Here is a 17,676-nt window from a genome sequence, read left to right on the forward strand (position 1 = left end):
GTCCAAAGACGAGATATTTGAGATATTCTTAATTATAACCAATAGCCTTGATACATTGAAAAAATAATTCATTGAAAAGGAGTTAATCAGAAAAATTCTAAAACTAACTAGTGGGAGATTAAAGCTACTGTTATATAAGAAAGAAACAATCTTAACAAAATCACTTATGATGAGTTAAAAAGAAAGCTACTAGCATATGATCCTATTCATTTAGAAAAAAAAAACGATGTTGTTCTAAAGTTAAAGATTAAGGCAAATCTAATGATGAACTTTCAAGTGATGATGAGATCATATTCTTTGTAAAAAGGATGAGAATGATCTTGAGATATAAAGTAGGAAAAACAAGTTCTTTATAATCCAAAGAGGACAAAAAGAAAAATAACAAATTAAACTGTCACTATTGCAATGAACTTAGACACTTTAAATCAAAATGTCTCTTGCTAAAAAGAAAAGAAGATTTCAAAAGGAAAAAGAAGAAAGTTCTGATAATCTCTTGAGAATATTTAAAAAATGACTCATATAAAGACCGAAAATATTTAGAAAATGACTCATCTAAAGATGATAACAAAGAACAAAGAGCACATATCCATATTATGACTAAGGACAAAAAACCTATTCAAGAGATAAATTATTTTGACTGCACTACTGAAGAATTATATGCTATTATTGATGATTTATCTCATAACTCTATTAAGATCTTATCTAAATATACTAAGTATGAAAAGAAAAACGAAGCATTGAAATATAATATGTTTTCTTTACAAGCAAAATTATATGTGTATAATAATACTTTTATTGTTAATTTAAAAAATGAAAATGATGTTTAAAAATTGAAATTAAGAGGTTGAAAGAGAAATTATTTGCATCTAATCTTGTTGATATTGTTGTTAAAAATAAAAAAAATTGCATAAAACTGTAAAATCTTTGAACGATAAGTTTGTTTAAGAATCTAATAATTTGGATAAAATCTTATTTATCCAAAGATTTATATCGCAAAAAATTGGTTTAGGATATTAAAAAGGAAGCACTACTATTTTCAAACCCATTCTCATAAAATTTCTATTTCATATAATCAAAGCAGAAAATCATCATATAATTTTACAAAATCAACAAAAAAAAATTGCTATAAATATAATAAACTTGGACACACTCATAAACAATTCTTTTTTTCCTTAAAGAAATATAGTGATAAAGTATATACTAATGGATTATAATGACCATGTGTAGTAAAAAAAATTCACATCAAAGGATTCAAATTAATTTAGATACTAAGATTTCTTAAGCTTATACAGGTTTATCTAGCATCCAAAAGAAGGAAAAATATTTGCTACATAATGAATAGCGGATGCTCGACACATGACAGAGAATATGATGGTGGCTTCATTACTTTTGGAAATGATAATAATGGTAAGATAATTGTCATAAAAAAAATTGGTAAGATTTTTCAATTTTTGTAGACAATGTTCTTTTAGTGAATAGTTTGAAACACAATTTAATTAGTATTAATCAATTATGTGATCTTGGCTATTTAATCTCTTTCAATCATTTTGAATGCAAAATTGTTAATGAATAAACTAAATCTATTTTATTTATAGCCAAGAGGTGTGATAATGTGTATGATCTCACCTTAGATAATTTGAAAAATCAAAATATAAAATATTTTTGTTATTATGAAAAATAAATTTGGCATAAAAAACTATGGTATGCAAGCATATTTCAAATTTTAAAATTGATCAAATGAAATTTAATTAGAGGTCTTTTTAACATTAAATTTGCAAAGATATTATTTGTGATGTTTGTCAAACGGGTAAATAAGCAAAATTTTCTTTTAAAATTAAGGAAGATGTCTCAACTAAAAAATTTTTGAAACTTTTACATATTGATCTTTTCGGTCCAACTAAAACTCAAAATTTAGGTGAAAAATTCTATGACTTAGTTATTATAGATAACTACACTAGATATAGTTAGATTTTCTTTTACTCATAAAAATGCTACTTTTAATATTTTTAAAAAATTCAGCAAAAGAGTTAAAAATTTTATAAAATTATTTCTATTAGAAGTTATCTCAAAAAAAAATTTTGAAAATCATTTTTTTAAAAGATTTTGTGATCAAAATATGATTTCACACAATTTCTCTTTCTAAGAACATCTCAATAAAATGGTGTTGTGGACAAGAACAATAAAAGTTTCAAAGAGATGATTAAAGCCATGTTATATGAGAATAAAATTTCTAAATCTTTATAGGCTAAAATAGTTAACACTGCATGCTATATTTTGAATCAAACTATTATTAAATTTTTTTTGAAAAATACACCTTATGAGCTATGAAAAGGAACTCTTTCTACTTTTTATTATTTTTTTGAATTTAGAACAAAATGTTTTGTTTTAAATCGAGAATAGATATCTCACCAAAATTATCCTCATGAATTTATTATGAATTTTTATAATGGATATATACTAATTCATACAGATATAAAGATATTCCTTTTAGATCTATTTACTATTAACTCGTACACTTTTGTTGGTAGAAAGAAGGCAGCTTGGCAGATTGCTTCAGAGCTTCTCATGGCTAGCTTGATATCTAGGATCAACGAGCATTGATAAAGACGTTGGGTCCTGTTATGTGAAGCTATCTCTTTAGCGCAAATGGGTCTTGTTTTTAGAATTTTCATATAGTTTTATTTCCTGCATATTTTAGTGTCTGGATATGTAGTACCTCTTTGTTTTTTTTCTACGTTAAACTAACTTTCGGCCAACATAAATAACATCAAAACTTTAAAAAAGATATAAAGTTAATTGAAAAAAGGTGAAATATTAGTATGACAAATTTTATTAATATTAAATTGAGATATTTTAATTATAAATTTTGTTCTCATATACTACAAATTATTTATTATTTAGTATAATTATTTGTTTAAAAACTCATTTAAGTTTTTGTTACTAAATAATTATTATTCTATTCATATTTATAATATAATTCAATTATTATTTAAATAAATTATTTATTTAAATTAATTTTTCAATATGTGTTTTATTAATATTTATTTTAGTCATTTTAAAATTAATTAAAAAGGTATTTTAATTTTTTAAATCAAATTCAAAATTCTAATTTCTATCACAATTAAAAAAACTTTAATAAAAAAAAGCTAATTTAGGATATAAAAGAATATAAAAATTAACAAATATTCTCCACATACAAGTCCATATAAGTTACTTTAACTTAATTTACCTCACGCGCTGATACTTCTTTTTCTTTTTCTTCTTCTTCTTCTTCACCCCTGATATTTCGTTATGGCTGTTACCAATACCATCATTTCCTCCTCTTCCTCCTTCTTTTCTCATTGGAATTTCTTCTCCTTCCTTTTTCTTCTTCTTCACCCCTGATACTTCGTTATCGCTGTCATCAATACTATCATTTTCCTCTCTTCCTCCTTCTTTTCTCATTGGAATTTCTTCTCCTTTCTTTTTCTCCTTCTCCTCCATCATCTTCGTCCTCCTTCCTTTTCCTCTTTCTTCTCCATCATCTTCATCATTATGATCATCATCGTTATAGTCATCGTCGTCTTCTTCTTATACGTATTGTTGTTATTATTATTGTCGTCATTATTGTTATGGTTATTGTAGAATTTTTGTCATATTGATGACGTTACTTGACCCAAAATTGATTTGGATGTGTTTTGTTGATAATTCAGTCATTTTTGTGTATTGTTTTCAAACTGAGTCTATATGTCGCAATCAATATAAAAATTCGGTGTTGGAGTTATGAATCTGAATTATTATTATTATGATGAATCAATTTCATTCTTGTTTCAGTGTGTTTTAGAAAATTTTTAGTGTATTTTAAAAATCTTTCGATGTATTGTAAAAATTTTTCGGTGTATTTTTATTCTGATATGTTTTGCATAGTTCAAAACTCTTCTTCTTCCCCCTCCTCGTCTTCTGTTGTTGCTTCTTCTTCTTTTTTACCATCATCATCATCATCTTTTTTTCTTATTCATATTTTTCTTCTTGTTTTACATTCTCACATTTTTTCTTGTTTTACTCTCTTAACAAGAATAAAAACAAAAAAAATCAAACAAAGAAGAAGAAGAAACACATAATGCTGCAAAATTACATGAAAGATGATAAACCTACATTCATTCAATTAAAAGAAAGAAAGAAATTAAAAAAAAGAAAAAAATGCATTAAAGAAAATATTGTTGTGCATTTGTAGCAAAATTTTGATGTAGGAGTTCTGAATCTGAATTATTATTTTGATGAATATGTTCCATTCTCATTTTGGTGTATTTTGCAAAGATTTCGGTGTATTTTATAAATTTTTCCGTGTATTTTAGAAATATTTCTATGTATTTAATTTTTATTCTGATAAGTTCTGCATAATTCAAAAATTTTCCTCTTCTTTCTCCTCATCATCTTTTGCTGCTTCTTCTTTTTTATCTTCTTATTTCGTTTTCTTATAATTTTTCTTGGGAGAAAAATCAAACTAAGAAAAAAAATACATAATGTTGTAAAATCAATAGAAAGAGGAGGAGAAAAAAAATACATAATGTAAAATCAAACTTAGAGGGATAAGACCTTTCAGTAGACCGGTTCCAACTTAGGAGACCCATGTGAAGGTTGGGACTATCTTTTTTATTTTGTGTATGTATATATATACCTTGATGTAGTACTTAGTATTTTGATCTTTGGCGTATATCTCTAAAACTCATCTTTTATATATATATATATATATATATATATATATATATATATATATATATATATATATATATCTTTTGTTATCATGTATCTATTTGTGATGTTGCTTTAAGTATTAACTTGCGAAAAAATAAATGAATTTTACAAAAAATAGCTTAATAACGCTAGTCTGACAAAGGTTTATATAAACTAGATAATGAAATTCTGAGTTTTGAGCTGATTAGGTCTATACGATAAATAACATCTAAACGTTTTGTATTAGTCATGACGTGTCAAAAATTATATTGTTACAATTTCACTGGATGTTCTACTAAAATGATCTCCATGATGAAAGTAGAAACAACATATATATCATTCATCTACATTATCAACACACACTTAAATAAATCAGAAAACGCATCATTATTTCACAAATACAGTTAATCAATATCATCACTACAATTATCCTAACATAAGCCCCTTATAATGATACACAATTACATATTAAACCTAACAAATCATATTCAAATCATAGTTCAAGTGATAGAAATTTTGAAATCATTAAACATGACACAATTTTTCCTTCTTGTACCGAAATGAAAACATACAATATTAACTAAATCCAACATCATGCATTGCCACAGCCATTTAAACACCAACGCACATAGCATCGAATATTTTTTTATTTCTGTAGATGCTAGTTTTTTCACCAACGATGCTTTGCATTATCTTTGCCAATCACAACTTCAACCTAGCACAGCACCACTTTAAACTAGAAGGCGATTTATTTGAAGGGAGAAAGACATTGGTTGTCTTTTCATAAGATTTGATGTAATTGTTGGTGTGGGTTATGGGTGTTATGGGATTATAAAGAGATTAAGTGAGGTGGAGAATTGCAACGGCGTCGTTTTAATGTACAAGGGATTTATTTGTCTCTCAACTTTTTGCCAATCATCTGTATCATCATCATAGTGGACACGTCATCACTCTCCCCTTCAGATCAATATTATTCGTTACATTTTTTAACCATAACTCTACGGAGGTGTATAACTATCACGCGTTTTAAAATATGAGAGATTTAAATGTATTTTTAATTTTAACTTAAATGTCCGCAGTTAAAAAGGTTAGAGACTTATTTATCTTTTACTCTAAAAAATAATTATATTTATTCTTTTAATCAGTTTTTCAATTTTTAACAAATTTGAACATTCTATAACTATATCGCAGGCAGCTATAGTGCAAGCGTTGACTGCAAAATAAGTTAAAAAACTATAACGTTGCCACTACCAACACATTAGATCAATAGCGCAGTTGCGAGTAATGTAATAGTGTGATAATGAATTTAATGGCAGTGTATTCGGAATACTTGTATTATTGTAACGATTTAACTATAATATTACGCACTCGTATGATTAATTAAATATTTTATTTGAAAAAAATTAATGATTTAAATTTTTTAAACTAAAAAGTTAATAATTTAATATTTTAAAATTTTTTAAAATGTGCAAAATTTTTTGATACGTTGATATAATATTTTAGATAATGTTATGTTAGTTTATTTTTCCATTCATTCAATTTTATTCAAATAATTTAAAATTTTAAAATTTTTAATTTAAAATTTAGACGAATATAATTTAAATTAACGAATGAATTCAATTCAACAAAAATAATTACTCGTATTATTATACTAGTGAATGCGCTATAATTGCTCTTTTTCCATTGCAGAGCCTTCAACTGTGTTATAGTACCTAACTGCAAAATAAAAAAATAATGTCTAAAATGGTAAACCTTTTGAATTTTTAACTTAAAATTATTTTTTTTGTTTATTTAAAGAAAAGCTGTTTGATTTTAAAGGAAGAAAGTTAGAGAAATTTTAAGTCCAAATATTAAATTCATTTGATTGAAAATATGTTTATCTAAAAAATAAAAATTTAACTTAATAAAAAATTAAATTATTTTATTAGATTAAAAAGAAACGCTAAAGGCTAAGTAGCATTTTTCCTTTAATTATTGTGCTTTCTTGCGTATTACACCAATTTAAATATATTGTTATTTGAAAGATGTCTCTATAATAAGCCGAATTATTCAATTGTCCCCTGCTTCTGGCTTTAAGTTGTTGAACAAATATTACACTCTTGGTAGGCAAACCCCATGCATTTGAATGACAAGTGTACATGAATCTGAAGTTGTGACTTCATATGAACATAGTGGAAGTGGTGACTGATGAAACATTCAAACTAATTAGACTACGACATTGCATATTTTATCAAAGTCAGATACATATACGATGTTTTCCAATTGTAATAGTATACTAATTCATTGTTTGGCACATTACGGTGAGACTTTGTAATTTTAACCTCTGCTTTGCCGTGGAAATTGTGTAAAGTAACTTCGGAGTTTCTCAGGATCTGCAAGTTTTAGAAATAATTATTTACTAAGAACTTTGTGTATCGGAGTTTACTAGAATTAAAACCTGTAGGAATTATACCATAAGTCATGTCCAAATTTTGGCATGTGTACAAGTTTCGTCAATTTCCGTTAAAAGTTAAAAACAGTTTATACTTTGTTGATTCTTGCTGGCACATAGCGGCATAGCTTCCACTATTTTGGTCTTATATATAGAGTTGTAAGAAAAAACAACCTAGGATAGTTTAATCCCCCAAGCCCCACCTGATAATGTTGTTTCAAGGAGTAAGGGTGTGTTTGGCAAATTTGTTGAGAGGAAAAAAGTACGTTTTAATTTTTCTTTTTATAAATGTGATTTTGTATTTAAAATTACGTTTACAAGAAGTAACAATGTTTAGTTTTTATGTTTATTAACGAACTTTTAGTTATTGATATTCAATATTTATTTCTTTTTCACCAATTTTATTCTTTATTCATGTTATTATATTATTTACAGAATTCTTATCATTTTTCTTCATATGAGTTCTTTCTTTTATTATTTATTATTTTTATTTTTTTACTTTTTATTTGACATTATACATTTTTATAATTGTAATTTTTGTGTATTATATTTATTATTATCTTTCATAATATGATTTATTGATCCCACTAAATAAAGTAATTTAAACAAAGCTAATGAGCTATAACTCAAATGACATAATCTTTTCATACTTACCTAGAGGTTGCAAGTTCGAATCTTCCTATCTTTAGTAAAAAATAAATAAATTAAACAAAAAAATTAACTATAAATAATAATAATAATAATAATAATAATAATAATAATAATAATAATAATAATAATAATAATAATAATAATAATAAATAATGATAGCATACTAAAAATATACTATATAAAAAATATATCAGAAAAAAGTTTAAAATTAAACATACATAAAAAAATAACATTATAATTTAATGTCATGTCTTTTTTAATAAGGGTTAAGTACGATTTTGATTCCTAAGGTAGAGGATGAAAATTTATTTCGTCCCCAGCCTTTTTTACACAGTTGGTCCCTACACTTTAGTGAAATTACAAATTAGTCCCTACACTTTAAAAGTTTGCAATTGGATCCCTAAAGAGAATTAAAATTTGTAATTTAGTCCTTATCGTTCAAAAAGTGTTGATTTAACAGAATATTCTCAGCATGTGCTGAGAATATTCTGTTAAAATAGAGAATATACTGAGAATATTCTGTTAAATCAGATACTTTTTGAACGGTAGGGACTAAATTACAAATTTTAACTTTCTTTAGGGATCCAATTGCAAACTTTTAAAATGTAGGGACCAATTTGCAATTTCACTGAAAATGTAGGGACCAACTGTGTAATTTAACCTAATTTAATGTCATATCTTTTTTAATAAGGGTTAAGTACGATTTTGATTTCTAAGATAGAGGCTGAAAATTTATTTCGTCCCCAACTTTTTTTTCGCTACAAAATAGTCCCAAAGGTTTAACTTAGTTTTAAAATTGTCCTTTTAAACAAAATTTTAATTTTTATTAGCAAGTTACCCCTAATTAAAAAAAGAAAAAAAAAAGAAAAACGGGTTAAAGGCTGGGGAACAGGGAAAAGGGTAATCACACTAGGGGAAGTGAGTTTTTAATGGAAGAAGAGGGGGAAGAAAAAGTGGGGAAGGGAGTCCGTCGCCGCTGCTCTTCGCTGCCGCCGTTGCTACACTTTGTCGTTCAGTCGCTAGATCTTGCTGCTGTTCCTCGTCGTTTGGTCCTCACCGCTGCTCATCGACGTCGACGCCAATAGATCTGGGAGGGTGGACGCGTGCGCCGCTGGCCGTTTCTGCTTCTCCTCCTCGTTCGGTCATCGGTCGTCGTTGCTCCTCGCCGGTCGCTGCTGCTTCCGATCGGGTTTGCTATCTTCTTGGTCTACTTGGTAACCATTCCTATCACTGGAATTGGGATTAACCCAGCTAGGAACCTTGGTGCTGCCATCATCTTCAACAGAGACCATGCATGGAGTGATCAGGTATATCTTCTTTATTTCTGGCTTTTTTTTCTTATTCATTTCTTCCTCAATTTCATATCTCCTTTTTTATTACAGTGGATTTTTGGGTTGGACCTTTCATTGGAGCTACTTTTGCTGCTGTGTACCACCAGATAGTCATTCAATTTTGCTTCTGTTTATGCTTCTGATTACATTGATTTTGCTTCTGATTACATTCGGCCTTTCTTTGTGTTTATGCTTTTGTTTCATATCTTCTTTGTGTTTTTGCTTCTGTTTATGTTTCTTATTACGTTGATTTTACTTCTAATTTTATTATTGTTACTGTTGGTGGTGTTGTTATTCTGCTGCTTTTAGTTGTTGTTGCTTCATTATTGCTGCTGCTTCTGTTTTGTTTATGGTTGAATTTGAAGAAGAAGGAGAAAGAAAGGGGAAAGGGAAGGAAAATGGGAAGGGTATTTTAGTCCGAATAATGATTTTAAAACTAAGTTAAATTTTTGGGACCATTTTGTAGCGAAGAAAAGGCCGAGACGAAATAAATTTTCAGCCCCTATCTTAGGAACCAAAATCGTACTTAACCCTTTTTAATAATTATCTATCTAAAAGTGATTTTAACTAATATTATCTAAACAATGTTTATTTTATCAAAATTAATTTTAGTATAGAATTGCCAAACATAAATTGTGTTAACACAAATTTACTTTTATCCAAAATAAATTCTCTAAAATTACTTCCATTCAAACTCCAAGTTGACAAATGACAATCCTAACGTACATTAAATGTCGGATAAAATAAGCAGTAAAAATATTAATTTAATTCTAATTTATATTATGATTTTGAATAATTTAATCGATTCTAATAAATTCCATTAGATTATACAATTCCACAATTTAAATCATGTTTTGTATTTTTAATTTACTCCGATTTTACATAACTCTTAATTTTAATTACTTTGGAGTATAACGGTGAAAAATTGAAAAGGTTTAATGTAATAGGTTAAGTGAAAATATTTAAGCCAAATAAAAATTGAGTAAATATCTATATTTGTCTATTAATATTTTGTTTTAGATAAATTAATCCTTAATCATGGCAATTTTTTCTAAAGAAAAAAAATGTTTATTCATGAATAACTATCCAAAATTTACAGATAACAGATAACAAAGACAAATTCATATTTATAGATGTTGGAGCAAGTGCTTCCAATAAATTTTAAATTTTTTTTACCAATACAAAGTAATAAAATTTATTTGCGCTCATTATATAATTAAATTTGACTCTACTATGTTATTAAACTTCAATATCAACTTTAATTATATAGAACGGTGATATTATATGTATAAGTATTTTTGTAATTAAATTTAATTAAATTAGTATAAGTCCAACAAAAAAAATACAAGTATATATTATTATTTTTTTTCGTATTTCTATAGCACATAAATTTTTATTAAAAAACATAAAAATCTATTGATATATCACAAAAATTTATCATGTAATACAAATTTATTGATATAATACAGAAATTTTTGCACATAATTTATAAATATTTATATATAACACAAATTTTTACATATAATATATAAATTTTTATTGTGGATATATTCTATTAATTAAGTGAGTTAATATTTTTGTTGAAAAAAATAAACAAAAAGCTGCAAATTAGAAATTGCAAAAAAAAAAAAAAACATAAAAAAGTATGAAGAAAAGGGGTAAGAAACGAAAGCATTGAGAGAAAAAGGGTGAGAACCATCAGAGAATGAAAGAAGAACCATCAGAGAATGAGAGAAAAAATAAGGAAGGAGAGAAAAAAGAAAGAGGACAATTTTGAGGGAAGAGAAAAATGGAGTGCCATGAGTGTCAAGGCTAAGGCAACAACGAGAATCTCAATACTAATTTATCATTTTTCTGTTCTTTTTGCCGGACACAAAGCAAACGCGATTCTTTTCCTTTTACATTACTTAACAACACTCAAATAATAAAACTTCCAAAATCAAATTTAACAATTTAATCTCTAAGCTAATATTTATTTTGATCTTTAAAATTAAATTAGTTATTAGTCAATCCGATCCCAATATTTTAAAATGATCAACTACGTTTTTCATTTTAAAAAATGCAACTCATATTAATCTCTAGGCAAAATGTTCTCACAGCTATTAGTGTAATATTAATGTGAGTAGTTAATTTTTAAGTATTTTGACACTTACTTGATGTCAATATCTTTACTTGTGGTTATAGTTGTAAAAATCGAACCGGACCGATCGGTTCGACTAAAAAACGGGTAAATCGAATTTTAGATTGGTTCGATTTATTCTTTGAATCGTTTAAAAAAAAAATTGGTGTGAATCGATAAGAACCAGATCAAACCAGCAAGAACTAGTACGAACCGGTCTAATCGAACCGATCTGTTTGAAAAAAATTTTAAAATGTCTCCATCATATCTCAAACCAAGAATTTTGGAACAAAAACAACCTCTACTTGCCACTCAACCATTGCACTTCTAAGTATTATATTTGACAAATACTAATTATATAGTATACATAAATATCTAATTTAATTTAATTTTTGTTTTTTCTATTTTTTAAATTAATTATATTTTAATTATATACAATTATTAATATAAATATAAATTTTACTAAAAATTTATTAATTTACTTGATTTATTTTATTGCTAGTATTGTGATTAGGGTTATTTGTTTTGATATTAGTGTTAAAATTTATTAATATTATAATTAGATAATAGATTTTATAAAATGTTAGTAAAAATATGTATTTTAAATTTTGATATTAAATTTTTAACTATTTTATATTTTATATTTATGTGAGACCGATTTTATTAGTTCAACCAATAATTTATTGGTTGAATCAATAAATTAATAAACTAATAATTTAACTAGTTCGATTTTGACAACTATACTTATAGTAATAATAGAGCGTTCAAATTTTATTCATAGGACTTAATTAAATCAAAAGTGGTAGACAATAATTACAATTAAGCCCCATAAACTAACTTCAAATATATTAATCACCATTAAAAGGCATCAACATTAAATAACAATCGTTATAGTGCTATAAGATGGTATACACATAAGCGTTACATTAGCGGTTGTAAAATAAGGTATTAATGACAACTACGTATTTGAAAGTGTGAAAGTTAGTTTGGTTATTTTCAAAGTTAAAAATCATATCGATTCATAGTATACTTTTCGAGATCAAGATGAATATTATCTCAGTCTATTTTAAAATATTAGAAAAACTAATGCCTAATAAAATAAAAGAAAATACTATTATCTTAATCTTTAAAAATGTCAGACATTATAATCCTTTTATTAAACTATTTTTTGGAAAAAGTAAGGTCTAATTTATTTATCCTATTATAATCTAAGGATCAATTTATAACCGTACACGTTTTAAAGTCTCATTTTCTTTCTTTTATTTTGCACGTTAGTTTGATTTTCCATTTATGTAATATCCCATGTAATCAGGAGCGGAGTTAGATGAAAGATTAGAAGGAGTCAAAAATATTTATATAATAAAATAAGACTAAAATAAAATTTTAAAGAGAAATTAAACTGAAATTTATATATAATTTATATATAAAAAATTAAAATTAGGAGGGACCATTGCCTCCCTTTATTACAATGTATCTTCGCCCCTGCATGTAATGTAATTCATGGATAAAATAAAAATTTATTCGTATTGGAGAATAATTAGTAAACCTCATAAATCTACTCAATTCACATTCCAAATTAACCCGCTTTTTTTTATTTCCTACTTTTTATTTTTCAACCACCCTCACCTTTCTTTCTCTTATTTATTTATTTTAAAAAAGTTAAAATCCAAATAAAGACATTAGCCTTTGATGTTTGTTCTTTCATTACTGATTCGTTACAGAAATTTACTAATAAAAATTATTAGAAATTGTTACGGATATGATTTTCAGGTTCCATACTAGAGCGATATCTAATCTAATTATCTGGGGTTAGTCTCTTTTGACTGTCCAAATTAGTCTTACAATCTCTATCCAATATTCGAATTCAAATACTTCTCTTTATCTTAGCCAGATAAAATAAGATGATGACGGTTCGAACCAGTCCTACAATCTTTAACTAACATTCAAATTCATATACCTCCCTTATCTTAGCCAAATAAAATAAGATGAGATAGCTACCACTAGTTATATAAGGGGAGTCAGAGACCCCCTCAGGTACTCACTCATTCCTCACACCTTATATCTTTTAGATCCACTCTAACTTGAGCGTCAGAGTGTCTTTGCAGGTACCACCCTCCATTGTTTCGGTTAGATGATTCGGCAACCACATCGACCCGTAAGTCCCTGATCCATCTCACAACCCATACCGAAGGCTTCTAGTACATTGGTGTCATCTGTGGGGACTGCCAAATGTGGCTGTATGACAGAGAATCTCGAAGAGCAATCCTCAAGCCATCATAATGACTCAGACCCGCAAAGTCCAACACCTGAACTCTGGGATAGCATTCCTCCCACCCACGGGAGGATAACAAGCACCGTGCACCGCCAGCCGACCTCGGTCCGAATGCAACCAAAGAAAGACAACCGGCTGCCCACTGAAGCCCGAGCCTCCGATAGCCTAGGAGAAAAAACAATCCAGATAATCCAAGAGCTCTGCCTTAGAGTACTAAACCTCGATGGTCGAGTTACTTCCAAAGAGCGATACCATCCCAAACACCAAGTCAAGCAACCTCCAGAACCTGGCCGCACCGAGAGTTCAAACACGAACGGTCACATGAAAAACGACACGGGAAATGACGCGATTGGAGCAAATCCAGAGATCCAGAACGCTGACGCAACGAGGATGACCAAAGGCACCATCGAGAGGCCAAACAAACAAGAAGCGAGCACGTGATTATAGGAGTTATCCCATTCACCGAGAAAATTCTCAAGGCCAAACTCTCTAAAGGTTTTCACAAACCCACCGACATGAAGTATGACGACACCAAGGATCCCCAAGAACACCTAATGGCCTTCGAGACCAGGATGAACCTGGAAGGACTTGCCGATGCAGGGCCTTTCCAGTAACCTTAGCCAGCGCTGATATCAAATGGTTCAACGACATCCTGAATGGTTCGATGGCTAGTTTTGACGACGTCTCCAGAACGTTTATGGCCCAGTTCACACCAGGATCACCAAAGTAGAGTACCCGATCAGCCTACTTAAAATCACCCAAAGGCAAGATGAATCCACAAGAAAATATTTTGATAGGTTCAACGATGAGTGCCAAACAATTAACAGATTCACGGACTCAGTCGCCAATCTTAGTCTGACCAATGACCTTATGAACGATGACTTCCGAAAGTACCTCACCAACAAGCCAGTCTAGACCATGCATGAAATGTAAAGCGTCGGGAGAGAATACATAAACAACGAAGAAGTAAGCCAAGTCGTGGCTGCCAATAAACGGCAGCACGACAACACGGCACCCCGTAGTAACCCACCACCGAAAGGTACCCCGAAAGAACAGCCCAGACTCGCTGCCCCCAACCGACCACCTAGGGTAGGAAAGTTCAAAAACTACACCCCTACCCACTCCCATTATAGAAATCTACCACTAAACATCAGCGTGAGGCATCCTTCCGAAGGCGCGACAATTGAAGGAACAGACAGGTGGCAACAAGAGCTTATACTGCGATTACCACCGAGGATAAAGACATAAAATCCAAGATTGGTTCGACCTAAAAGACGCTCTCGAACAAGCCATCCGAGACGGCAAACTCCCTGAATTCGCCAAAATCATCCTAGAACCTAGGAGAAATGAAAGAGAACGATCACCAAAACGTAAAGGACGCAACCCGAGGACGATACGACAGGCACCCAAAGAAAATTTGTAAACCGACCCCATCATAATCGTAAATGTCATCAACAAGGACGCGCCGAAAAAGTCAAAATAAGCACTAAAAAAGGATCTCAAAGTCTTATCGTAAGAAATTAAGCACCAATCTCCTCGGTTCTAGCGGCGATCACATTTTCCCCGGATGACTGTCAACATAGCACCTCGGCAGAAGACGCCCTATTCATCATCTCGGCAAAAGTCAGAAACGGACTTGTGAAAAGAATACTGGTCAACACCGGAGCTGTTTCCAACATCCTCTTTAGAGGAGCCTTCGACAAGCTGGGTCTCCGAAAGGAAAATCTGCAAACCCACCACAACGGAGTAACTGGACTTGAAGACAACTTTCTCAAACTAGACTGTTCCATAGTACTACCGCTAACCATCAGAACTGGAAGCTAGAGAAAAATCATCTTCTCCGAGTTCGTGGTTCTCAAAGACTCCACCACCTATAACATCATCCTCAGAAGGAAGACGATCAACGACCTATCCGCCGTCATCTTCACCAATTTCCTCATCATAAAGTTCCAAGCCGATAACGGCACCATCAGAATGATATACGGGGACCGAGGAGTCACTGTCAACTGCGACAATACCAGCTTAGCCATCCGCAAAAGATCCCGAGACGCGGCCGGCATCTTTCTCACCGACCTCGATGCATGCCAAGACCCCAGCTCACGCAGAACCTTAGGAGGAAACGATGAAGCAGAGAGGGACCTCGCAGACGAGGTCAGAAGCATTGCACACCTACGGGAGCTAGTCCTAAAAATAGAGAATAAGCCAGAGGTACAATCGCAGCACGGTACGACGAGACTTCAGACCAAAACACCTCGTCTTACGACGAAACAACGTCAATCTCCCACTCCTAGAGAAGGGAAGCTCACGCTCAACTAGAAAAGTCCCTACTGAATCAAGACGATAATCGAAAAAGGAGCCTACATGCTCGAAAGACTAGACGGGACCGAGCTCCCAAGATCCTGGAATGCCACCAACTTACGGCGCTACTATACGTAGAAACATCCTTCCAAAGCAACAAGATCGAGGTCATTTAAGACTATCTCTTTACCCTTTTTGCCTTTTTCACTTTTATTTATTGCTTAAGTTGTTTAATCATATATTTTCTTACCGAGCACTTTTTCCTACCCACATGGGGAGGTTTTAATGAGGCCCGAATCTCAAATGAAATTCATCTTTTCAAAATCATTGCCCCGTCCAACGGTAAGAATTAAACGCGGATACCATTAGGGATCAATCACTACGAGGCCAACAGAACAGATATCCAAACAACAAAATGGATATCCAAAAAAGTAAACGTCTACACATGGATCGATCACCCTGAGGCCAATAGAACAGAGATCCAAATAACAAAACGGATATTCAAATAAGTAAACGGCTACCCGGGAATCGATCACTCCGAGGCCAACAGAACGGATATCCAAATAACAAATTCAATATCTAAATAAGTAAACGGCTATCCGGAGATCGATCACTCCGAGGTCAACTGAATGGATATCCAAATAACAAAATGGATATCCAAATAAGTAAACGGCTACCTGGGGATTGATCACCTCGAGGCCAACAGAATAGATATCCAAATAACAAAACGGATATCCAAATAAGTAAACGGCTACCCGGGAATCAATCACCCCGAGGCCAATAGAGTGGATACCCAAATAACAAAACAGATATCCAAATAAGTAAACGACTACCCAGGGATTGATCACTCCGAGGTCAGCAGAACGAATATCCAAATAACAAAATGGATATCCAAATAAGTAAATGGCTACCTGGGGATCGATCACCCCGAGGTCAACAGAACGGATATCCAAATAAAGTAAACGGCTACTCGGGAATCGATCGCCTCGAGGCTCACAGAACGGATATCCAAAAAACAAAATGGATATCTAAATAAGTAAACGGCTACTCGGAGATTGATCACCCCGAGACCAACAGAACAGATATTCAAATAACAAAATGGATATCCAAATAAGTAAACGGCTACCCAGGGATCGATTACCCTGAGGCCAACAGAACGGATATCCAAAACGGATATCTAAATAACAAAAAAAGTGACCTGGGAATCGATCACCCCGAGGCCAACAGAACGGATATCCAAATAAGTTAAATAGCTACCCCGAGAAACTGATCACCTCCGAAGCTAACAAAACGGATATCCAAACCAAGAAGCCCAAAATAAGCTCACAATAATGGCCCAAAAAGGCCACACAAAATAAGCATGAGCTGACAATCTTTCAACTTCCGAAAAGCCGGACTCACCAATATCCCGCCAATCGGCACAAGATGATGTCACACCCTTTCCAAGCCCCTCACGGCATCCCGATAATAGAAAACCAAACTCGTCAACAAAAGCAGCATTAAAGTCTAAGCTAATAAATTTCCAACTCGTAGAAAGAGGAACTCACCAACATCCCGCCAATTGGTACAGGATGACGTCACGTCCATTCTAGGCCCATCACAGTCTCCCGAACTATAGAGAACTGGACTTCCCAACAACTCAGTGTTGAAACCAAGCAAGCATGCTCTCATGCTCTAAGGGCAACTATTCTAAACTCAATCTTTGGGCCCTTCCTCGGAACAGTCACCGAACCCGGCATGTGATGAGCGCCCAAACCACTCGACGACTACCGACCTCGCCCAAACAACGCACTCCTCGCCAGACCATGAAACAGCCTGGAACTCCCCGAATCTCCGGCCTCGACCGGAAAAACCAAACAAC

Source organism: Arachis hypogaea, chromosome 5 (genome assembly GCF_003086295.3).
Source record: "Arachis hypogaea cultivar Tifrunner chromosome 5, arahy.Tifrunner.gnm2.J5K5, whole genome shotgun sequence".
In the NCBI taxonomy this organism is placed as follows: Eukaryota; Viridiplantae; Streptophyta; class Magnoliopsida; order Fabales; family Fabaceae; genus Arachis; species Arachis hypogaea.